At 44.4% G+C, this 21,796-nt stretch overlaps 21 non-coding genes across 21 annotated transcripts; all 21 read left to right on the top strand.

Moving 5' to 3' along the window:
- Positions 1-528: 528 nt before the first annotated feature.
- Positions 529-600, top strand: trnae-uuc (transfer RNA glutamic acid (anticodon UUC)). The gene has a single exon. It is a non-coding gene; the product is annotated as a tRNA-Glu (tRNA).
- Positions 601-2,025: 1,425 nt separating this feature from the next.
- trnai-aau (transfer RNA isoleucine (anticodon AAU)) lies at positions 2,026-2,099 on the top strand. The gene has a single exon. It is a non-coding gene; the product is annotated as a tRNA-Ile (tRNA).
- A 541-nt stretch (positions 2,100-2,640) lies between these two features.
- trnae-uuc (transfer RNA glutamic acid (anticodon UUC)) lies at positions 2,641-2,712 on the top strand. Its single transcript has one exon. It is a non-coding gene; the product is annotated as a tRNA-Glu (tRNA).
- A 1,425-nt stretch (positions 2,713-4,137) lies between these two features.
- On the top strand, positions 4,138-4,211 carry trnai-aau (transfer RNA isoleucine (anticodon AAU)). The gene has a single exon. It is a non-coding gene; the product is annotated as a tRNA-Ile (tRNA).
- A 541-nt stretch (positions 4,212-4,752) lies between these two features.
- trnae-uuc (transfer RNA glutamic acid (anticodon UUC)) lies at positions 4,753-4,824 on the top strand. Its single transcript has one exon. It is a non-coding gene; the product is annotated as a tRNA-Glu (tRNA).
- A 1,425-nt stretch (positions 4,825-6,249) lies between these two features.
- trnai-aau (transfer RNA isoleucine (anticodon AAU)) lies at positions 6,250-6,323 on the top strand. Its single transcript has one exon. It is a non-coding gene; the product is annotated as a tRNA-Ile (tRNA).
- A 541-nt stretch (positions 6,324-6,864) lies between these two features.
- On the top strand, positions 6,865-6,936 carry trnae-uuc (transfer RNA glutamic acid (anticodon UUC)). The gene has a single exon. It is a non-coding gene; the product is annotated as a tRNA-Glu (tRNA).
- Positions 6,937-8,361: 1,425 nt separating this feature from the next.
- On the top strand, positions 8,362-8,435 carry trnai-aau (transfer RNA isoleucine (anticodon AAU)). Its single transcript has one exon. It is a non-coding gene; the product is annotated as a tRNA-Ile (tRNA).
- A 541-nt stretch (positions 8,436-8,976) lies between these two features.
- trnae-uuc (transfer RNA glutamic acid (anticodon UUC)) lies at positions 8,977-9,048 on the top strand. The gene has a single exon. It is a non-coding gene; the product is annotated as a tRNA-Glu (tRNA).
- Positions 9,049-10,473: 1,425 nt separating this feature from the next.
- Positions 10,474-10,547, top strand: trnai-aau (transfer RNA isoleucine (anticodon AAU)). Its single transcript has one exon. It is a non-coding gene; the product is annotated as a tRNA-Ile (tRNA).
- Positions 10,548-11,088: 541 nt separating this feature from the next.
- Positions 11,089-11,160, top strand: trnae-uuc (transfer RNA glutamic acid (anticodon UUC)). The gene has a single exon. It is a non-coding gene; the product is annotated as a tRNA-Glu (tRNA).
- Positions 11,161-12,585: 1,425 nt separating this feature from the next.
- Positions 12,586-12,659, top strand: trnai-aau (transfer RNA isoleucine (anticodon AAU)). Its single transcript has one exon. It is a non-coding gene; the product is annotated as a tRNA-Ile (tRNA).
- A 542-nt stretch (positions 12,660-13,201) lies between these two features.
- On the top strand, positions 13,202-13,273 carry trnae-uuc (transfer RNA glutamic acid (anticodon UUC)). The gene has a single exon. It is a non-coding gene; the product is annotated as a tRNA-Glu (tRNA).
- A 1,425-nt stretch (positions 13,274-14,698) lies between these two features.
- On the top strand, positions 14,699-14,772 carry trnai-aau (transfer RNA isoleucine (anticodon AAU)). Its single transcript has one exon. It is a non-coding gene; the product is annotated as a tRNA-Ile (tRNA).
- A 542-nt stretch (positions 14,773-15,314) lies between these two features.
- Positions 15,315-15,386, top strand: trnae-uuc (transfer RNA glutamic acid (anticodon UUC)). The gene has a single exon. It is a non-coding gene; the product is annotated as a tRNA-Glu (tRNA).
- Positions 15,387-16,811: 1,425 nt separating this feature from the next.
- trnai-aau (transfer RNA isoleucine (anticodon AAU)) lies at positions 16,812-16,885 on the top strand. The gene has a single exon. It is a non-coding gene; the product is annotated as a tRNA-Ile (tRNA).
- A 542-nt stretch (positions 16,886-17,427) lies between these two features.
- trnae-uuc (transfer RNA glutamic acid (anticodon UUC)) lies at positions 17,428-17,499 on the top strand. Its single transcript has one exon. It is a non-coding gene; the product is annotated as a tRNA-Glu (tRNA).
- Positions 17,500-18,924: 1,425 nt separating this feature from the next.
- Positions 18,925-18,998, top strand: trnai-aau (transfer RNA isoleucine (anticodon AAU)). The gene has a single exon. It is a non-coding gene; the product is annotated as a tRNA-Ile (tRNA).
- A 542-nt stretch (positions 18,999-19,540) lies between these two features.
- On the top strand, positions 19,541-19,612 carry trnae-uuc (transfer RNA glutamic acid (anticodon UUC)). The gene has a single exon. It is a non-coding gene; the product is annotated as a tRNA-Glu (tRNA).
- A 1,423-nt stretch (positions 19,613-21,035) lies between these two features.
- Positions 21,036-21,109, top strand: trnai-aau (transfer RNA isoleucine (anticodon AAU)). The gene has a single exon. It is a non-coding gene; the product is annotated as a tRNA-Ile (tRNA).
- Positions 21,110-21,651: 542 nt separating this feature from the next.
- trnae-uuc (transfer RNA glutamic acid (anticodon UUC)) lies at positions 21,652-21,723 on the top strand. The gene has a single exon. It is a non-coding gene; the product is annotated as a tRNA-Glu (tRNA).
- The last annotated feature ends 73 nt before the right edge of the window (positions 21,724-21,796 follow it).

The raw sequence follows: 21,796 nt of genomic DNA, 5'->3' as shown, positions 1-21,796 counted from the left end.
CATAATTTTTATTCGGTTTTTAATCACGTTGAAAATCAAATCTTTATAATGAAACAAATCCACACAGAATCACAAGGGTTGGGAATTATTTGGAATAACAGTCATTGCTACTTGCCGACGGGGTGGAGAGGCACATCTTTCTGTTTATTTCTGTTTCTTGGTTTGCTGATAAACGATGAACCGGAGGCCTGTTCCAATAAATGCTCAAAAGTAGGAACAGACAGCCAGAACGGTTCTGTCGCCTGGAGATGGGCAAAAGACTGCAGTTCAGGACAAAAACACTAAATGAAATGTTCACCCGGCACCGAGAGTGAAAAATCCCGAGAAAAGGACAGAATGAAATAGATTTCAGTGGATGCCTACCCGCACGTGATGCTGCGGATGCGCGGACATATCTTTGGTGTTCTCCACAAAAAATGCCATTTGCTCCGAACAGTTTTACCTGGCGCGAAAGTGGTGAGACTTTGGAAGGAGCAAGCAGGAAAGACTGTGTGGGTCTGCTTGTTGGCAAGCAAATGTGTAGCAGCTTCCCTGGTGGTTTAGTGGTTAGGTTTCGGCGCTTTCACCGCTGCGGCCCGGGTTCGATTCCCGGTCAGGGAACATTGTATTTTCGGCCGTTTGACCTGCATGGCTGTTCTTGAACAAATTCACAGCTCACTGCACTCTTGCTGCCCCAACCACATCAGCAGCGCATCATTCGTTGTCGTGATACAGCACACACTTCTGTGCCTTCCGTTTCAAAGTCAGCAGTAAATGAGGAGATCTCGCTCTCGCTCAACTGGTGCTGATTGACACCGTAAATGTTGCCGATCATGGCTAACTTTAGCCTTCCGTGTACATTTTTGCGGCACATCACTCTAGCTTACCATCTGTCAATGCATTGCCAGTGTGGAAATATTCAGCATTTTAAACTTAGCAACGTCTGCAAGACTGGAATCAGTGAATGCCTGGGCCATAGCCACTGATAACTTATCCCGAGCATTCATTTGGCCTGGGCCCCTCCTATATTGCACATTGGCTCACTGTGTGTCTATGTTTAGCGTTCACAGGCAATTTACAAGTTCTGAATTTCCCAGCAGTGAATTCATGGAGTGATTGATCTAACCGATATTCAACATCAGTATTGTTAAGTCTCAAACAGTTATAAACTCTCCAGTATATTTCACTGTGTCTTCAAGACGGTGAGATCGAGCCTGTTGTGCAAGCTTTGTTTCGTTATGAACACTTCAGCAGAACATTAAATCAACATGTGGAATTGAATTGCTGATTGACACTGTAAATTTGCCAACATTTAACTGCAGTGTGAGAACAATTACCGTTATAATTAGGCTTCCATTACGTTCTTGCACGACATCACCCTAAGTAACCTAGTTGATCACAGCACAGATATCAGTTAATTCATTGCCAGTGCGAAAAAATACACATTTTGAACTTAGGAACGTGTACAAGACCATTGCCTGGATCGTGGGCACTGATAACGGAACATGAGCATTAAGATTTTCGGTATCATTATACTTTACATTGACACAACCTGAGCTCTGAGATGTGTTTTGGACCCATTGCCCCGAAACGATGACAGAGTGGGTGGGGCAATTCCTTCCGGGGTCAGGTTTTCTTTCAAAAAGGTGTGAGAAAACTTTGCTTCGTTTACTGTCAGACCGAAATAGTTCAGTTGGGAAGGCGTTTGACTGAAGATCCAGATGGTTCATGGCTCAATCCCGTGTTTCAGCAATTTTTGGTTATTTCGCGTTCCCTTCATTCTAAGGGTAGTGGCTGATTTTATATCGGGACAGTGGGCTGTTCAGCGGTTGCGTGATAATAATTTTCAACATGAATTGTTTTTAGATTAAGCTGTTACGTTCTGTTACGTTCTATTTACACTCTGCGCAGTGTTGTAGATGAACAGTGAACAATGTTTAAGCGATGTGATGCGTTCAATGTTTATGCAGCAAATCTGTCATCCAGTGTGAGTTGGAAACACAATCCCCGCAGAGTGAGCTTTCACGCAACGTTAACACAACTTGTGGCCGGTTAGCTCAGTTGGTTAGAGCGTGGTGCTAATAACGCCAAGGTCGCGGGTTCGATCCCCGTACGGGCCATTCCAGTGTTTTTCATAATTTTTATTCGGTTTTTAATCACGTTGAAAATCAAATCTTTATAATGAAACAAATCCACACAGAATCACAAGGGTTGGGAATTATTTGGAATAACAGTCATTGCTACTTGCCGACGGGGTGGAGAGGCACATCTTTCTGTTTATTTCTGTTTCTTGGTTTGCTGATAAACGATGAACCGGAGGCCTGTTCCCATAAATGCTCAAAAGTAGGAACAGACAGCCAGAACGGTTCTGTCGCCTGGAGATGGGCAAAAGACTGCAGTTCAGGACAAAAACACTAAATGAAATGTTCACCCGGCACCGAGAGTGAAAAATCCCGAGAAAAGGACAGAATGAAATAGATTTCAGTGGATGCCTACCCGCACGTGATGCTGCGGATGCGCGGACATATCTTTGGTGTTCTCCACAAAAAATGCCATTTGCTCCGAACAGTTTTACCTGGCGCGAAAGTGGTGAGACTTTGGAAGGAGCAAGCAGGAAAGACTGTGTGGGTCTGCTTGTTGGCAAGCAAATGTGTAGCAGCTTCCCTGGTGGTTTAGTGGTTAGGTTTCGGCGCTTTCACCGCTGCGGCCCGGGTTCGATTCCCGGTCAGGGAACATTGTATTTTCGGCCGTTTGACCTGCATGGCTGTTCTTGAACAAATTCACAGCTCACTGCACTCTTGCTGCCCCAACCACATCAGCAGCGCATCATTCGTTGTCGTGATACAGCACACACTTCTGTGCCTTCCGTTTCAAAGTCAGCAGTAAATGAGGAGATCTCGCTCTCGCTCAACTGGTGCTGATTGACACCGTAAATGTTGCCGATCATGGCTAACTTTAGCCTTCCGTGTACATTTTTGCGGCACATCACTCTAGCTTACCATCTGTCAATGCATTGCCAGTGTGGAAATATTCAGCATTTTAAACTTAGCAACGTCTGCAAGACTGGAATCAGTGAATGCCTGGGCCATAGCCACTGATAACTTATCCCGAGCATTCATTTGGCCTGGGCCCCTCCTATATTGCACATTGGCTCACTGTGTGTCTATGTTTAGCGTTCACAGGCAATTTACAAGTTCTGAATTTCCCAGCAGTGAATTCATGGAGTGATTGATCTAACCGATATTCAACATCAGTATTGTTAAGTCTCAAACAGTTATAAACTCTCCAGTATATTTCACTGTGTCTTCAAGACGGTGAGATCGAGCCTGTTGTGCAAGCTTTGTTTCTTTATGATCACTTCAGCAGAACATTAAATCAACATGTGGAATTGAATTGCTGATTGACACTGTAAATTTGCCAACATTTAACTGCAGTGTGACAACAATCACCGTTATAATTAGGCTTCCATTACGTTCTTGCACGACATCACCCTAAGTAACCTAGTTGATCACAGCACAGATATCAGTTAATTCATTGCCAGTGCGAAAAAATACACATTTTGAACTTAGCAACGTGTACAAGACCATTGCCTGGATCGTGGGCACTGATAACGGAACATGAGCATTAAGATTTTCGGTATCATTATACTTTACATTGACACAACCTGAGCTCTGAGATGTGTTTTGGACCCATTGCCCCGAAACGAGGACAGAGTGGGTGGGGCAATTCCTTCCGGGGTCAGGTTTTCTTTCAAAAAGGTGTGAGAAAACTTTGCTTCGTTTACTGTCAGACCGAAATAGTTCAGTTGGGAAGGCGTTTGACTGAAGATCCAGATGGTTCATGGCTCAATCCCGTGTTTCAGCAATTTTTGGTTATTTCGCGTTCCCTTCATTCTAAGGGTAGTGGCTGATTTTATATCGGGACAGTGGGCTGTTCAGCGGTTGCGTGATAATAATTTTCAACATGAATTGTTTTTAGATTAAGCTGTTACGTTCTGTTACGTTCTATTTACACTCTGCGCAGTGTTGTAGATGAACAGTGAACAATGTTTAAGCGATGTGATGCGTTCAATGTTTATGCAGCAAATCTGTCATCCAGTGTGAGTTGGAAACACAATCCCCGCAGAGTGAGCTTTCACGCAACGTTAACACAACTTGTGGCCGGTTAGCTCAGTTGGTTAGAGCGTGGTGCTAATAACGCCAAGGTCGCGGGTTCGATCCCCGTACGGGCCATTCCAGTGTTTTTCATAATTTTTATTCGGTTTTTAATCACGTTGAAAATCAAATCTTTATAATGAAACAAATCCACACAGAATCACAAGGGTTGGGAATTATTTGGAATAACAGTCATTGCTACTTGCCGACGGGGTGGAGAGGCACATCTTTCTGTTTATTTCTGTTTCTTGGTTTGCTGATAAACGATGAACCGGAGGCCTGTTCCCATAAATGCTCAAAAGTAGGAACAGACAGCCAGAACGGTTCTGTCGCCTGGAGATGGGCAAAAGACTGCAGTTCAGGACAAAAACACTAAATGAAATGTTCACCCGGCACCGAGAGTGAAAAATCCCGAGAAAAGGACAGAATGAAATAGATTTCAGTGGATGCCTACCCGCACGTGATGCTGCGGATGCGCGGACATATCTTTGGTGTTCTCCACAAAAAATGCCATTTGCTCCGAACAGTTTTACCTGGCGCGAAAGTGGTGAGACTTTGGAAGGAGCAAGCAGGAAAGACTGTGTGGGTCTGCTTGTTGGCAAGCAAATGTGTAGCAGCTTCCCTGGTGGTTTAGTGGTTAGGTTTCGGCGCTTTCACCGCTGCGGCCCGGGTTCGATTCCCGGTCAGGGAACATTGTATTTTCGGCCGTTTGACCTGCAAGGCTGTTCTTGAACAAATTCACAGCTCACTGCACTCTTGCTGCCCCAACCACATCAGCAGCGCATCATTCGTTGTCGTGATACAGCACACACTTCTGTGCCTTCCGTTTCAAAGTCAGCAGTAAATGAGGAGATCTCGCTCTCGCTCAACTGGTGCTGATTGACACCGTAAATGTTGCCGATCATGGCTAACTTTAGCCTTCCGTGTACATTTTTGCGGCACATCACTCTAGCTTACCATCTGTCAATGCATTGCCAGTGTGGAAATATTCAGCATTTTAAACTTAGCAACGTCTGCAAGACTGGAATCAGTGAATGCCTGGGCCATAGCCACTGATAACTTATCCCGAGCATTCATTTGGCCTGGGCCCCTCCTATATTGCACATTGGCTCACTGTGTGTCTATGTTTAGCGTTCACAGGCAATTTACAAGTTCTGAATTTCCCAGCAGTGAATTCATCGAGTGATTGATCTAACCGATATTCAACATCAGTATTGTTAAGTCTCAAACAGTTATAAACTCTCCAGTATATTTCACTGTGTCTTCAAGACGGTGAGATCGAGCCTGTTGTGCAAGCTTTGTTTCTTTATGATCACTTCAGCAGAACATTAAATCAACATGTGGAATTGAATTGCTGATTGACACTGTAAATTTGCCAACATTTAACTGCAGTGTGACAACAATCACCGTTATAATTAGGCTTCCATTACGTTCTTGCACGACATCACCCTAAGTAACCTAGTTGATCACAGCACAGATATCAGTTAATTCATTGCCAGTGCGAAAAAATACACATTTTGAACTTAGCAACGTGTAAAAGACCATTGCCTGGATCGTGGGCACTGATAACGGAACATGAGCATTAAGATTTTCGGTATCATTATACTTTACATTGACACAACCTGAGCTCTGAGATGTGTTTTGGACCCATTGCCCCGAAACGAGGACAGAGTGGGTGGGGCAATTCCTTCCGGGGTCAGGTTTTCTTTCAAAAAGGTGTGAGAAAACTTTGCTTCGTTTACTGTCAGACCGAAATAGTTCAGTTGGGAAGGCGTTTGACTGAAGATCCAGATGGTTCATGGCTCAATCCCGTGTTTCAGCAATTTTTGGTTATTTCGCGTTCCCTTCATTCTAAGGGTAGTGGCTGATTTTATATCGGGACAGTGGGCTGTTCAGCGGTTGCGTGATAATAATTTTCAACATGAATTGTTTTTAGATTAAGCTGTTACGTTCTGTTACGTTCTATTTACACTCTGCGCAGTGTTGTAGATGAACAGTGAACAATGTTTAAGCGATGTGATGCGTTCAATGTTTATGCAGCAAATCTGTCATCCAGTGTGAGTTGGAAACACAATCCCCGCAGAGTGAGCTTTCACGCAACGTTAACACAACTTGTGGCCGGTTAGCTCAGTTGGTTAGAGCGTGGTGCTAATAACGCCAAGGTCGCGGGTTCGATCCCCGTACGGGCCATTCCAGTGTTTTTCATAATTTTTATTCGGTTTTTAATCACGTTGAAAATCAAATCTTTATAATGAAACAAATCCACACAGAATCACAAGGGTTGGGAATTATTTGGAATAACAGTCATTGCTACTTGCCGACGGGGTGGAGAGGCACATCTTTCTGTTTATTTCTGTTTCTTGGTTTGCTGATAAACGATGAACCGGAGGCCTGTTCCAATAAATGCTCAAAAGTAGGAACAGACAGCCAGAACGGTTCTGTCGCCTGGAGATGGGCAAAAGACTGCAGTTCAGGACAAAAACACTAAATGAAATGTTCACCCGGCACCGAGAGTGAAAAATCCCGAGAAAAGGACAGAATGAAATAGATTTCAGTGGATGCCTACCCGCACGTGATGCTGCGGATGCGCGGACATATCTTTGGTGTTCTCCACAAAAAATGCCATTTGCTCCGAACAGTTTTACCTGGCGCGAAAGTGGTGAGACTTTGGAAGGAGCAAGCAGGAAAGACTGTGTGGGTCTGCTTGTTGGCAAGCAAATGTGTAGCAGCTTCCCTGGTGGTTTAGTGGTTAGGTTTCGGCGCTTTCACCGCTGCGGCCCGGGTTCGATTCCCGGTCAGGGAACATTGTATTTTCGGCCGTTTGACCTGCATGGCTGTTCTTGAACAAATTCACAGCTCACTGCACTCTTGCTGCCCCAACCACATCAGCAGCGCATCATTCGTTGTCGTGATACAGCACACACTTCTGTGCCTTCCGTTTCAAAGTCAGCAGTAAATGAGGAGATCTCGCTCTCGCTCAACTGGTGCTGATTGACACCGTAAATGTTGCCGATCATGGCTAACTTTAGCCTTCCGTGTACATTTTTGCGGCACATCACTCTAGCTTACCATCTGTCAATGCATTGCCAGTGTGGAAATATTCAGCATTTTAAACTTAGCAACGTCTGCAAGACTGGAATCAGTGAATGCCTGGGCCATAGCCACTGATAACTTATCCCGAGCATTCATTTGGCCTGGGCCCCTCCTATATTGCACATTGGCTCACTGTGTGTCTATGTTTAGCGTTCACAGGCAATTTACAAGTTCTGAATTTCCCAGCAGTGAATTCATGGAGTGATTGATCTAACCGATATTCAACATCAGTATTGTTAAGTCTCAAACAGTTATAAACTCTCCAGTATATTTCACTGTGTCTTCAAGACGGTGAGATCGAGCCTGTTGTGCAAGCTTTGTTTCGTTATGAACACTTCAGCAGAACATTAAATCAACATGTGGAATTGAATTGCTGATTGACACTGTAAATTTGCCAACATTTAACTGCAGTGTGAGAACAATTACCGTTATAATTAGGCTTCCATTACGTTCTTGCACGACATCACCCTAAGTAACCTAGTTGATCACAGCACAGATATCAGTTAATTCATTGCCAGTGCGAAAAAATACACATTTTGAACTTAGGAACGTGTACAAGACCATTGCCTGGATCGTGGGCACTGATAACGGAACATGAGCATTAAGATTTTCGGTATCATTATACTTTACATTGACACAACCTGAGCTCTGAGATGTGTTTTGGACCCATTGCCCCGAAACGATGACAGAGTGGGTGGGGCAATTCCTTCCGGGGTCAGGTTTTCTTTCAAAAAGGTGTGAGAAAACTTTGCTTCGTTTACTGTCAGACCGAAATAGTTCAGTTGGGAAGGCGTTTGACTGAAGATCCAGATGGTTCATGGCTCAATCCCGTGTTTCAGCAATTTTTGGTTATTTCGCGTTCCCTTCATTCTAAGGGTAGTGGCTGATTTTATATCGGGACAGTGGGCTGTTCAGCGGTTGCGTGATAATAATTTTCAACATGAATTGTTTTTAGATTAAGCTGTTACGTTCTGTTACGTTCTATTTACACTCTGCGCAGTGTTGTAGATGAACAGTGAACAATGTTTAAGCGATGTGATGCGTTCAATGTTTATGCAGCAAATCTGTCATCCAGTGTGAGTTGGAAACACAATCCCCGCAGAGTGAGCTTTCACGCAACGTTAACACAACTTGTGGCCGGTTAGCTCAGTTGGTTAGAGCGTGGTGCTAATAACGCCAAGGTCGCGGGTTCGATCCCCGTACGGGCCATTCCAGTGTTTTTCATAATTTTTATTCGGTTTTTAATCACGTTGAAAATCAAATCTTTATAATGAAACAAATCCACACAGAATCACAAGGGTTGGGAATTATTTGGAATAACAGTCATTGCTACTTGCCGACGGGGTGGAGAGGCACATCTTTCTGTTTATTTCTGTTTCTTGGTTTGCTGATAAACGATGAACCGGAGGCCTGTTCCCATAAATGCTCAAAAGTAGGAACAGACAGCCAGAACGGTTCTGTCGCCTGGAGATGGGCAAAAGACTGCAGTTCAGGACAAAAACACTAAATGAAATGTTCACCCGGCACCGAGAGTGAAAAATCCCGAGAAAAGGACAGAATGAAATAGATTTCAGTGGATGCCTACCCGCACGTGATGCTGCGGATGCGCGGACATATCTTTGGTGTTCTCCACAAAAAATGCCATTTGCTCCGAACAGTTTTACCTGGCGCGAAAGTGGTGAGACTTTGGAAGGAGCAAGCAGGAAAGACTGTGTGGGTCTGCTTGTTGGCAAGCAAATGTGTAGCAGCTTCCCTGGTGGTTTAGTGGTTAGGTTTCGGCGCTTTCACCGCTGCGGCCCGGGTTCGATTCCCGGTCAGGGAACATTGTATTTTCGGCCGTTTGACCTGCATGGCTGTTCTTGAACAAATTCACAGCTCACTGCACTCTTGCTGCCCCAACCACATCAGCAGCGCATCATTCGTTGTCGTGATACAGCACACACTTCTGTGCCTTCCGTTTCAAAGTCAGCAGTAAATGAGGAGATCTCGCTCTCGCTCAACTGGTGCTGATTGACACCGTAAATGTTGCCGATCATGGCTAACTTTAGCCTTCCGTGTACATTTTTGCGGCACATCACTCTAGCTTACCATCTGTCAATGCATTGCCAGTGTGGAAATATTCAGCATTTTAAACTTAGCAACGTCTGCAAGACTGGAATCAGTGAATGCCTGGGCCATAGCCACTGATAACTTATCCCGAGCATTCATTTGGCCTGGGCCCCTCCTATATTGCACATTGGCTCACTGTGTGTCTATGTTTAGCGTTCACAGGCAATTTACAAGTTCTGAATTTCCCAGCAGTGAATTCATCGAGTGATTGATCTAACCGATATTCAACATCAGTATTGTTAAGTCTCAAACAGTTATAAACTCTCCAGTATATTTCACTGTGTCTTCAAGACGGTGAGATCGAGCCTGTTGTGCAAGCTTTGTTTCTTTATGATCACTTCAGCAGAACATTAAATCAACATGTGGAATTGAATTGCTGATTGACACTGTAAATTTGCCAACATTTAACTGCAGTGTGACAACAATCACCGTTATAATTAGGCTTCCATTACGTTCTTGCACGACATCACCCTAAGTAACCTAGTTGATCACAGCACAGATATCAGTTAATTCATTGCCAGTGCGAAAAAATACACATTTTGAACTTAGCAACGTGTACAAGACCATTGCCTGGATCGTGGGCACTGATAACGGAACATGAGCATTAAGATTTTCGGTATCATTATACTTTACATTGACACAACCTGAGCTCTGAGATGTGTTTTGGACCCATTGCCCCGAAACGAGGACAGAGTGGGTGGGGCAATTCCTTCCGGGGTCAGGTTTTCTTTCAAAAAGGTGTGAGAAAACTTTGCTTCGTTTACTGTCAGACCGAAATAGTTCAGTTGGGAAGGCGTTTGACTGAAGATCCAGATGGTTCATGGCTCAATCCCGTGTTTCAGCAATTTTTGGTTATTTCGCGTTCCCTTCATTCTAAGGGTAGTGGCTGATTTTATATCGGGACAGTGGGCTGTTCAGCGGTTGCGTGATAATAATTTTCAACATGAATTGTTTTTAGATTAAGCTGTTACGTTCTGTTACGTTCTATTTACACTCTGCGCAGTGTTGTAGATGAACAGTGAACAATGTTTAAGCGATGTGATGCGTTCAATGTTTATGCAGCAAATCTGTCATCCAGTGTGAGTTGGAAACACAATCCCCGCAGAGTGAGCTTTCACGCAACGTTAACACAACTTGTGGCCGGTTAGCTCAGTTGGTTAGAGCGTGGTGCTAATAACGCCAAGGTCGCGGGTTCGATCCCCGTACGGGCCATTCCAGTGTTTTTCATAATTTTTATTCGGTTTTTAATCACGTTGAAAATCAAATCTTTATAATGAAACAAATCCACACAGAATCACAAGGGTTGGGAATTATTTGGAATAACAGTCATTGCTACTTGCCGACGGGGTGGAGAGGCACATCTTTCTGTTTATTTCTGTTTCTTGGTTTGCTGATAAACGATGAACCGGAGGCCTGTTCCCATAAATGCTCAAAAGTAGGAACAGACAGCCAGAACGGTTCTGTCGCCTGGAGATGGGCAAAAGACTGCAGTTCAGGACAAAAACACTAAATGAAATGTTCACCCGGCACCGAGAGTGAAAAATCCCGAGAAAAGGACAGAATGAAATAGATTTCAGTGGATGCCTACCCGCACGTGATGCTGCGGATGCGCGGACATATCTTTGGTGTTCTCCACAAAAAATGCCATTTGCTCCGAACAGTTTTACCTGGCGCGAAAGTGGTGAGACTTTGGAAGGAGCAAGCAGGAAAGACTGTGTGGGTCTGCTTGTTGGCAAGCAAATGTGTAGCAGCTTCCCTGGTGGTTTAGTGGTTAGGTTTCGGCGCTTTCACCGCTGCGGCCCGGGTTCGATTCCCGGTCAGGGAACATTGTATTTTCGGCCGTTTGACCTGCAAGGCTGTTCTTGAACAAATTCACAGCTCACTGCACTCTTGCTGCCCCAACCACATCAGCAGCGCATCATTCGTTGTCGTGATACAGCACACACTTCTGTGCCTTCCGTTTCAAAGTCAGCAGTAAATGAGGAGATCTCGCTCTCGCTCAACTGGTGCTGATTGACACCGTAAATGTTGCCGATCATGGCTAACTTTAGCCTTCCGTGTACATTTTTGCGGCACATCACTCTAGCTTACCATCTGTCAATGCATTGCCAGTGTGGAAATATTCAGCATTTTAAACTTAGCAACGTCTGCAAGACTGGAATCAGTGAATGCCTGGGCCATAGCCACTGATAACTTATCCCGAGCATTCATTTGGCCTGGGCCCCTCCTATATTGCACATTGGCTCACTGTGTGTCTATGTTTAGCGTTCACAGGCAATTTACAAGTTCTGAATTTCCCAGCAGTGAATTCATCGAGTGATTGATCTAACCGATATTCAACATCAGTATTGTTAAGTCTCAAACAGTTATAAACTCTCCAGTATATTTCACTGTGTCTTCAAGACGGTGAGATCGAGCCTGTTGTGCAAGCTTTGTTTCTTTATGATCACTTCAGCAGAACATTAAATCAACATGTGGAATTGAATTGCTGATTGACACTGTAAATTTGCCAACATTTAACTGCAGTGTGACAACAATCACCGTTATAATTAGGCTTCCATTACGTTCTTGCACGACATCACCCTAAGTAACCTAGTTGATCACAGCACAGATATCAGTTAATTCATTGCCAGTGCGAAAAAATACACATTTTGAACTTAGCAACGTGTACAAGACCATTGCCTGGATCGTGGGCACTGATAACGGAACATGAGCATTAAGATTTTCGGTATCATTATACTTTACATTGACACAACCTGAGCTGTGAGATGTGTTTTGGACCCATTGCCCCGAAACGAGGACAGAGTGGGTGGGGCAATTCCTTCCGGGGTCAGGTTTTCTTTCAAAAAGGTGTGAGAAAACTTTGCTTGGTTCACTGTCAGACCGAAATAGTTCAGTTGGGAAGGCGTTTGACTGAAGATCCAGATGGTTCATGGCTCAATCCCGTGTTTCAGCAATTTTTGGTTATTTCGCGTTCCCTTCATTCTAAGGGTAGTGGCTGATTTTATATCGGGACAGTGGGCTGTTCAGCGGTTGCGTGATAATAATTTTCAACATGAATTGTTTTTAGCTTAAGCTGTTACGTTCTGTTACGTTCTATTTACACTCTGCGCAGTGTTGTAGATGAACAGTGAACAATGTTTAAGCGATGTGATGCGTTCAATGTTTATGCAGTAAATCTGTCATCCAGTGTGAGTTGGAAACACAATCCCCGCAGAGTGAGCTTTCACGCAACGTTAACACAACTTGTGGCCGGTTAGCTCAGTTGGTTAGAGCGTGGTGCTAATAACGCCAAGGTCGCGGGTTCGATCCCCGTACGGGCCATTCCAGTGTTTTTCATAATTTTTATTCGGTGTTTTAGTCACGTTGAAAATCAAATCTTTATAATGAAACAAATCCACACAGAATCACAAGGGTTGGGAATTATTTGGAATAACAGTCATTGCTACTTGCCGACGGGGTGGAGAGGCACATCTTTCTGTTTATTTCTGTTTCTTGGTTTGCTGATAAACGATGAACCGGAGGCCTGTTCCCGTAAATGCTCAAAAGTAGGAACAGACAGCCAGAACGGTTCTGTCGCCTGGAGATGGGCAAAAGACTGTAGTTCAGGACAAAAACACTAAATGAAATGTTCACCCGGCACCGAGAGTGAAAAATCCCGAGAAAAGGACAGAATGAAATAGATTTCAGTGGATGCCTACCCGCACGTGATGCTGCGGATGCGCGGACATATCTTTGGTGTTCTCCACAAAAAATGCCATTTGCTCCGAACAGTTTTACCTGGCGCGAAAGTGGTGAGACTTTGGAAGGAGCAAGCAGGAAAGACTGTGTGGGTCTGCTTGTTGGCAAGCAAATGTGTAGCAGCTTCCCTGGTGGTTTAGTGGTTAGGTTTCGGCGCTTTCACCGCTGCGGCCCGGGTTCGATTCCCGGTCAGGGAACATTGTATTTTCGGCCGTTTGACCTGCAAGGCTGTTCTTGAACAAATTCACAGCTCACTGCACTCTTGCTGCCCCAACCACATCAGCAGCGCATCATTCGTTGTCGTGATACAGCACACACTTCTGTGCCTTCCGTTTCAAAGTCAGCAGTAAATGAGGAGATCTCGCTCTCGCTCAACTGGTGCTGATTGACACCGTAAATGTTGCCGATCATGGCTAACTTTAGCCTTCCGTGTACATTTTTGCGGCACATCACTCTAGCTTACCATCTGTCAATGCATTGCCAGTGTGGAAATATTCAGCATTTTAAACTTAGCAACGTCTGCAAGACTGGAATCAGTGAATGCCTGGGCCATGGCCACTGATAACTTATCCCGAGCATTCATTTGGCCTGGGCCCCTCCTATATTGCACATTGGCTCACTGTGTGTCTATGTTTAGCGTTCACAGGCAATTTACAAGTTCTGAATTTCCCAGCAGTGAATTCATGGAGTGATTGATCTAACCGATATTCAACATCAGTATTGTTAAGTCTCAAACAGTTATAAACTCTCCAGTATATTTCACTGTGTCTTCAAGACGGTGAGATCGAGCCTGTTGTGCAAGCTTTGTTTCTTTATGATCACTTCAGCAGAACATTAAATCAACATGTGGAATTGAATTGCTGATTGACACTGTAAATTTGCCAACATTTAACTGCAGTGTGACAACAATCACCGTTATAATTAGGCTTCCATTACGTTCTTGCACGACATCACCCTAAGTAACCTAGTTGATCACAGCACAGATATCAGTTAATTCATTGCCAGTGCGAAAAAATACACATTTTGAACTTAGCAACGTGTACAAGACCATTGCCTGGATCGTGGGCACTGATAACGGAACATGAGCATTAAGATTTTCGGTATCATTATACTTTACATTGACACAACCTGAGCTGTGAGATGTGTTTTGGACCCATTGCCCCGAAACGAGGACAGAGTGGGTGGGGCAATTCCTTCCGGGGTCAGGTTTTCTTTCAAAAAGGTGTGAGAAAACTTTGCTTGGTTCACTGTCAGACCGAAATAGTTCAGTTGGGAAGGCGTTTGACTGAAGATCCAGATGGTTCATGGCTCAATCCCGTGTTTCAGCAATTTTTGGTTATTTCGCGTTCCCTTCATTCTAAGGGTAGTGGCTGATTTTATATCGGGACAGTGGGCTGTTCAGCGGTTGCGTGATAATAATTTTCAACATGAATTGTTTTTAGATTAAGCTGTTACGTTCTGTTACGTTCTATTTACACTCTGCGCAGTGTTGTAGATGAACAGTGAACAATGTTTAAGCGATGTGATGCGTTCAATGTTTATGCAGTAAATCTGTCATCCAGTGTGAGTTGGAAACACAATCCCCGCAGAGTGAGCTTTCACGCAACGTTAACACAACTTGTGGCCGGTTAGCTCAGTTGGTTAGAGCGTGGTGCTAATAACGCCAAGGTCGCGGGTTCGATCCCCGTACGGGCCATTCCAGTGTTTTTCATAATTTTTATTCGGTGTTTTAGTCACGTTGAAAATCAAATCTTTATAATGAAACAAATCCACACAGAATCACAAGGGTTGGGAATTATTTGGAATAACAGTCATTGCTACTTGCCGACGGGGTGGAGAGGCACATCTTTCTGTTTATTTCTGTTTCTTGGTTTGCTGATAAACGATGAACCGGAGGCCTGTTCCCGTAAATGCTCAAAAGTAGGAACAGACAGCCAGAACGGTTCTGTCGCCTGGAGATGGGCAAAAGACTGTAGTTCAGGACAAAAACACTAAATGAAATGTTCACCCGGCACCGAGAGTGAAAAATCCCGAGAAAAGGACAGAATGAAATAGATTTCAGTGGATGCCTACCCGCACGTGATGCTGCGGATGCGCGGACATATCTTTGGTGTTCTCCACAAAAAATGCCATTTGCTCCGAACAGTTTTACCTGGCGCGAAAGTGGTGAGACTTTGGAAGGAGCAAGCAGGAAAGACTGTGTGGGTCTGCTTGTTGGCAAGCAAATGTGTAGCAGCTTCCCTGGTGGTTTAGTGGTTAGGTTTCGGCGCTTTCACCGCTGCGGCCCGGGTTCGATTCCCGGTCAGGGAACATTGTATTTTCGGCCGTTTGACCTGCAAGGCTGTTCTTGAACAAATTCACAGCTCACTGCACTCTTGCTGCCCCAACCACATCAGCAGCGCATCATTCGTTGTCGTGATACAGCACACACTTCTGTGCCTTCCGTTTCAAAGTCAGCAGTAAATGAGGAGATCTCGCTCTCGCTCAACTGGTGCTGATTGACACCGTAAATGTTGCCGATCATGGCTAACTTTAGCCTTCCGTGTACATTTTTGCGGCACATCACTCTAGCTTACCATCTGTCAATGCATTGCCAGTGTGGAAATATTCAGCATTTTAAACTTAGCAACGTCTGCAAGACTGGAATCAGTGAATGCCTGGGCCATGGCCACTGATAACTTATCCCGAGCATTCATTTGGCCTGGGCCCCTCCTATATTGCACATTGGCTCACTGTGTGTCTATGTTTAGCGTTCACAGGCAATTTACAAGTTCTGAATTTCCCAGCAGTGAATTCATGGAGTGATTGATCTAACCGATATTCAACATCAGTATTGTTAAGTCTCAAACAGTTATAAACTCTCCAGTATATTTCACTGTGTCTTCAAGACGGTGAGATCGAGCCTGTTGTGCAAGCTTTGTTTCTTGATGATCACTTCAGCAGAACATTAAATCAACATGTGGAATTGAATTGCTGATTGACACTGTAAATTTGCCAACATTTAACTGCAGTGTGACAACAATCACCGTTATAATTAGGCTTCCATTACGTTCTTGCACGACATCACCCTAAGTAACCTAGTTGATCACAGCACAGATATCAGTTAATTCATTGCCAGTGCGAAAAAATACACATTTTGAACTTAGCAACGTGTACAAGACCATTGCCTGGATCGTGGGCACTGATAACGGAACATGAGCATTAAGATTTTCGGTATCATTATACTTTACATTGACACAACCTGAGCTCTGAGATGTGTTTTGGACCCATTGCCCCGAAACGAGGACAGAGTGGGTGGGGCAATTCCTTCCGGGGTCAGGTTTTCTTTCAAAAAGGTGTGAGAAAACTTTGCTTGGTTCACTGTCAGACCGAAATAGTTCAGTTGGGAAGGCGTTTGACTGAAGATCCAGATGGTTCATGGCTCAATCCCGTGTTTCAGCAATTTTTGGTTATTTCGCGTTCCCTTCATTCTAAGGGTAGTGGCTGATTTTATATCGGGACAGTGGGCTGTTCAGCGGTTGCGTGATAATAATTTTCAACATGAATTGTTTTTAGATTAAGCTGTTACGTTCTGTTACGTTCTATTTACACTCTGCGCAGTGTTGTAGATGAACAGTGAACAATGTTTAAGCGATGTGATGCGTTCAATGTTTATGCAGTAAATCTGTCATCCAGTGTGAGTTGGAAACACAATCCCCGCAGAGTGAGCTTTCACGCAACGTTAACACAACTTGTGGCCGGTTAGCTCAGTTGGTTAGAGCGTGGTGCTAATAACGCCAAGGTCGCGGGTTCGATCCCCGTACGGGCCATTCCAGTGTTTTTCATAATTTTTATTCGGTGTTTTAGTCACGTTGAAAATCAAATCTTTATAATGAAACAAATCCACACAGAATCACAAGGGTTGGGAATTATTTGGAATAACAGTCATTGCTACTTGCCGACGGGGTGGAGAGGCACATCTTTCTGTTTATTTCTGTTTCTTGGTTTGCTGATAAACGATGAACCGGAGGCCTGTTCCCGTAAATGCTCAAAAGTAGGAACAGACAGCCAGAACGGTTCTGTCGCCTGGAGATGGGCAAAAGACTGTAGTTCAGGACAAAAACACTAAATGAAATGTTCACCCGGCACCGAGAGTGAAAAATCCCGAGAAAAGGACAGAATGAAATAGATTTCAGTGGATGCCTACCCGCACGTGATGCTGCGGATGCGCGGACATATCTTTGGTGTTCTCCACAAAAAATGCCATTTGCTCCGAACAGTTTTACCTGGCGCGAAAGTGGTGAGACTTTGGAAGGAGCAAGCAGGAAAGACTGTGTGGGTCTGCTTGTTGGCAAGCAAATGTGTAGCAGCTTCCCTGGTGGTTTAGTGGTTAGGTTTCGGCGCTTTCACCGCTGCGGCCCGGGTTCGATTCCCGGTCAGGGAACATTGTATTTTCGGCCGTTTGACCTGCAAGGCTGTTCTTGAACAAATTCACAGCTCACTGCACTCTTGCTGGCCCAACCACATCAGCAGCGCATCATTCGTTGTCGTGATACAGCACACACTTCTGTGCCTTCCGTTTCAAAGTCAGCAGTAAATGAGGAGATCTCGCTCTCGCTCAACTGGTGCTGATTGACACCGTAAATGTTGCCGATCATGGCTAACTTTAGCCTTCCGTGTACATTTTTGCGGCACATCACTCTAGCTTACCATCTGTCAATGCATTGCCAGTGTGGAAATATTCAGCATTTTAAACTTAGCAACGTCTGCAAGACTGGAATCAGTGAATGCCTGGGCCATGGCCACTGATAACTTATCCCGAGCATTCATTTGGCCTGGGCCCCTCCTATATTGCACATTGGCTCACTGTGTGTCTATGTTTAGCGTTCACAGGCAATTTACAAGTTCTGAATTTCCCAGCAGTGAATTCATGGAGTGATTGATCTAACCGATATTCAACATCAGTATTGTTAAGTCTCAAACAGTTATAAACTCTCCAGTATATTTCACTGTGTCTTCAAGACGGTGAGATCGAGCCTGTTGTGCAAGCTTTGTTTCTTGATGATCACTTCAGCAGAACATTAAATCAACATGTGGAATTGAATTGCTGATTGACACTGTAAATTTGCCAACATTTAACTGCAGTGTGACAACAATCACCGTTATAATTAGGCTTCCATTACGTTCTTGCACGACATCACCCTAAGTAACCTAGTTGATCACAGCACAGATATCAGTTAATTCATTGCCAGTGCGAAAAAATACACATTTTGAACTTAGCAACGTGTACAAGACCATTGCCTGGATCGTGGGCACTGATAACGGAACATGAGCATTAAGATTTTCGGTATCATTATACTTTACATTGACACAACCTGAGCTCTGAGATGTGTTTTGGACCCATTGCCCCGAAACGAGGACAGAGTGGGTGGGGCAATTCCTTCCGGGGTCAGGTTTTCTTTCAAAAAGGTGTGAGAAAACTTTGCTTGGTTCACTGTCAGACCGAAATAGTTCAGTTGGGAAGGCGTTTGACTGAAGATCCAGATGGTTCATGGCTCAATCCCGTGTTTCAGCAATTTTTGGTTATTTCGCGTTCCCTTCATTCTAAGGGTAGTGGCTGATTTTATATCGGGACAGTGGGCTGTTCAGCGGTTGCGTGATAATAATTTTCAACATGAATTGTTTTTAGATTAAGCTGTTACGTTCTGTTACGTTCTATTTACACTCTGCGCAGTGTTGTAGATGAACAGTGAACAATGTTTAAGCGATGTGATGCGTTCAATGTTTATGCAGTAAATCTGTCATCCAGTGTGAGTTGGAAACACAATCCCCGCAGAGTGAGCTTTCACGCAACGTTAACACAACTTGTGGCCGGTTAGCTCAGTTGGTTAGAGCGTGGTGCTAATAACGCCAAGGTCGCGGGTTCGATCCCCGTACGGGCCATTCCAGTGTTTTTCATAATTTTTATTCGGTGTTTTAGTCACGTTGAAAATCAAATCTTTATAATGAAACAAATCCACACAGAATCACAAGGGTTGGGAATTATTTGGAATAACAGTCATTGCTACTTGCCGACGGGGTGGAGAGGCACATCTTTCTGTTTATTTCTGTTTCTTGGTTTGCTGATAAACGATGAACCGGAGGCCTGTTCCCGTAAATGCTCAAAAGTAGGAACAGACAGCCAGAACGGTTCTGTCGCCTGGAGATGGGCAAAAGACTGCAGTTCAGGACAAAAACACTAAATGAAACGTTCACCCGGCACCGAGAGTGAAAAATCCCGAGAAAAGGACAGAATGAAATAGATTTCAGTGGATGCCTACCCGCACGTGATGCTGCGGATGCGCGGACATATCTTTGGTGTTCTCCACAAAAAATGCCATTTGCTCCGAACAGTTTTACCTGGCGCGAAAGTGGTGAGACTTTGGAAGGAGCAAGCAGGAAAGACTGTGTGGGTCTGCTTGTTGGCAAGCAAATGTGTAGCAGCTTCCCTGGTGGTTTAGTGGTTAGGTTTCGGCGCTTTCACCGCTGCGGCCCGGGTTCGATTCCCGGTCAGGGAACATTGTATTTTCGGCCGTTTGACCTCCAAGGCTGTTCTTGAACAAATTCACAGCTCACTGCACTCTTGCTGGCCCAACCAGCAGCAGCGCATCATTCGTTGTAGTGATACAGCACACACTTCTGTGCCTTCCGTTTCAAAGTCAGCAGTAAATGAGGAGATCTCGCTCTCGCTCAACTGGTGCTGATTGACACCGTAAATGTTGCCAATCATGGCTAACTTTAGCCTTCCGTGTACATTTTTGCGGCACATCACTCTAGCTTACCATCTGTCAATGCATTGCCAGTGTGGAAATATTCAGCATTTTAAACTTAGCAACGTCTGCAAGACTGGAATCAGTGAATGCCTGGGCCATGGCCACTGATAACTTATCCCGAGCATTCATTTGGCCTGGGCCCCTCCTATATTGCACATTGGCTCACTGTGTGTCTATGTTTAGCGTTCACAGGCAATTTACAAGCTCTGAATTTCCCAGCAGTGAATTCATGGAGTGATTGATCTAACCGATATTCAACATCAGTATTGTTAAGTCTCAAACAGTTATAAACTCTCCAGTATATTTCACTGTGTCTTCAAGACGGTGAGATCGAGCCTGTTGTGCAAGCTTTGTTTCTTTATGATCACTTCAGCAGAACATTAAATCAACATGTGGAATTGAATTGCTGATTGACACTGTAAATTTGCCAACATTTAACTGCAGTGTGACAACAATCACCGTTATAATTAGGCTTCCATTACGTTCTTGCACGACATCACCCTAAGTAACCTAGTTGATCACAGCACAGATATCAGTTAATTCATTGCCAGTGCGAAAAAATACACATTTTGAACTTAGCAACGTGTACAAGACCATTGCCTGGATCGTGGGCACTGATAACGGAACATGAGCATTAAGATTTTCGGTATCATTATACTTTACATTGACACAACCTGAGCTCTGAGATGTGTTTTGGACCCATTGCCCCGAAACGAGGACAGAGTGGGTGGGGCAATTCCTTCCGGGGTCAGGTTTTCTTTCAAAAAGGTGTGAGAAAACTTTGCTTGGTTCACTGTCAGACCGAAATAGTTCAGTTGGGAAGGCGTTTGACTGAAGATCCAGATGGTTCATGGCTCAATCCCGTGTTTCAGCAATTTTTGGTTATTTCGCGTTCCCTTCATTCTAAGGGTAGTGGCTGATTTTATATCGGGACAGTGGGCTGTTCAGCGGTTGCGTGATAATAATTTTCAACATGAATTGTTTTTAGATTAAGCTGTTACGTTCTGTTACGTTCTATTTACACTCTGCGCAGTGTTGTAGATGAACAGTGAACAATGTTTAAGCGATGTGATGCGTTCAATGTTTATGCAGTAAATCTGTCATCCAGTGTGAGTTGGAAACACAATCCCCGCAGAGTGAGCTTTCACGCAACGTTAACACAACTTGTGGCCGGTTAGCTCAGTTGGTTAGAGCGTGGTGCTAATAACGCCAAGGTCGCGGGTTCGATCCCCGTACGGGCCATTCCAGTGTTTTTCATAATTTTTATTCGGTGTTTTAGTCACGTTGAAAATCAAATCTTTATAATGAAACAAATCCACACAGAATCACAAGGGTTGGGAATTATTTGGAATAACAGTCATTGCTACTTGCCGACGGGGTGGAGAGGCACATCTTTCTGTTTATTTCTGTTTCTTGGTTTGCTGATAAACGATGAACCGGAGGCCTGTTCCCGTAAATGCTCAAAAGTAGGAACAGACAGCCAGAACGGTTCTGTCGCCTGGAGATGGGCAAAAGACTGTAGTTCAGGACAAAAACACTAAATGAAATGTTCACCCGGCACCGAGAGTGAAAAATCCCGAGAAAAGGACAGAATGAAATAGATTTCAGTGGATGCCTACCCGCACGTGATGCTGCGGATGCGCGGACATATCTTTGGTGTTCTCCACAAAAAATGCCATTTGCTCCGAACAGTTTTACCTGGCGCGAAAGTGGTGAGACTTTGGAAGGAGCAAGCAGGAAAGACTGTGTGGGTCTGCTTGTTGGCAAGCAAATGTGTAGCAGCTTCCCTGGTGGTTTAGTGGTTAGGTTTCGGCGCTTTCACCGCTGCGGCCCGGGTTCGATTCCCGGTCAGGGAACATTGTATTTTCGGCCGTTTGACCTGCAAGGCTGTTCTTGAACAAATTCACAGCTCACTGCACTCTTGCTGCC

Source organism: Pristiophorus japonicus, unplaced genomic scaffold, assembly GCF_044704955.1.
Source record: "Pristiophorus japonicus isolate sPriJap1 unplaced genomic scaffold, sPriJap1.hap1 HAP1_SCAFFOLD_30, whole genome shotgun sequence".
NCBI classification, from domain to species: Eukaryota; Metazoa; Chordata; class Chondrichthyes; family Pristiophoridae; genus Pristiophorus; species Pristiophorus japonicus.
The sequence above is the reverse complement of the archived record's forward strand: the minus strand, read 5'-3'. Positions and strand labels throughout refer to the sequence as shown.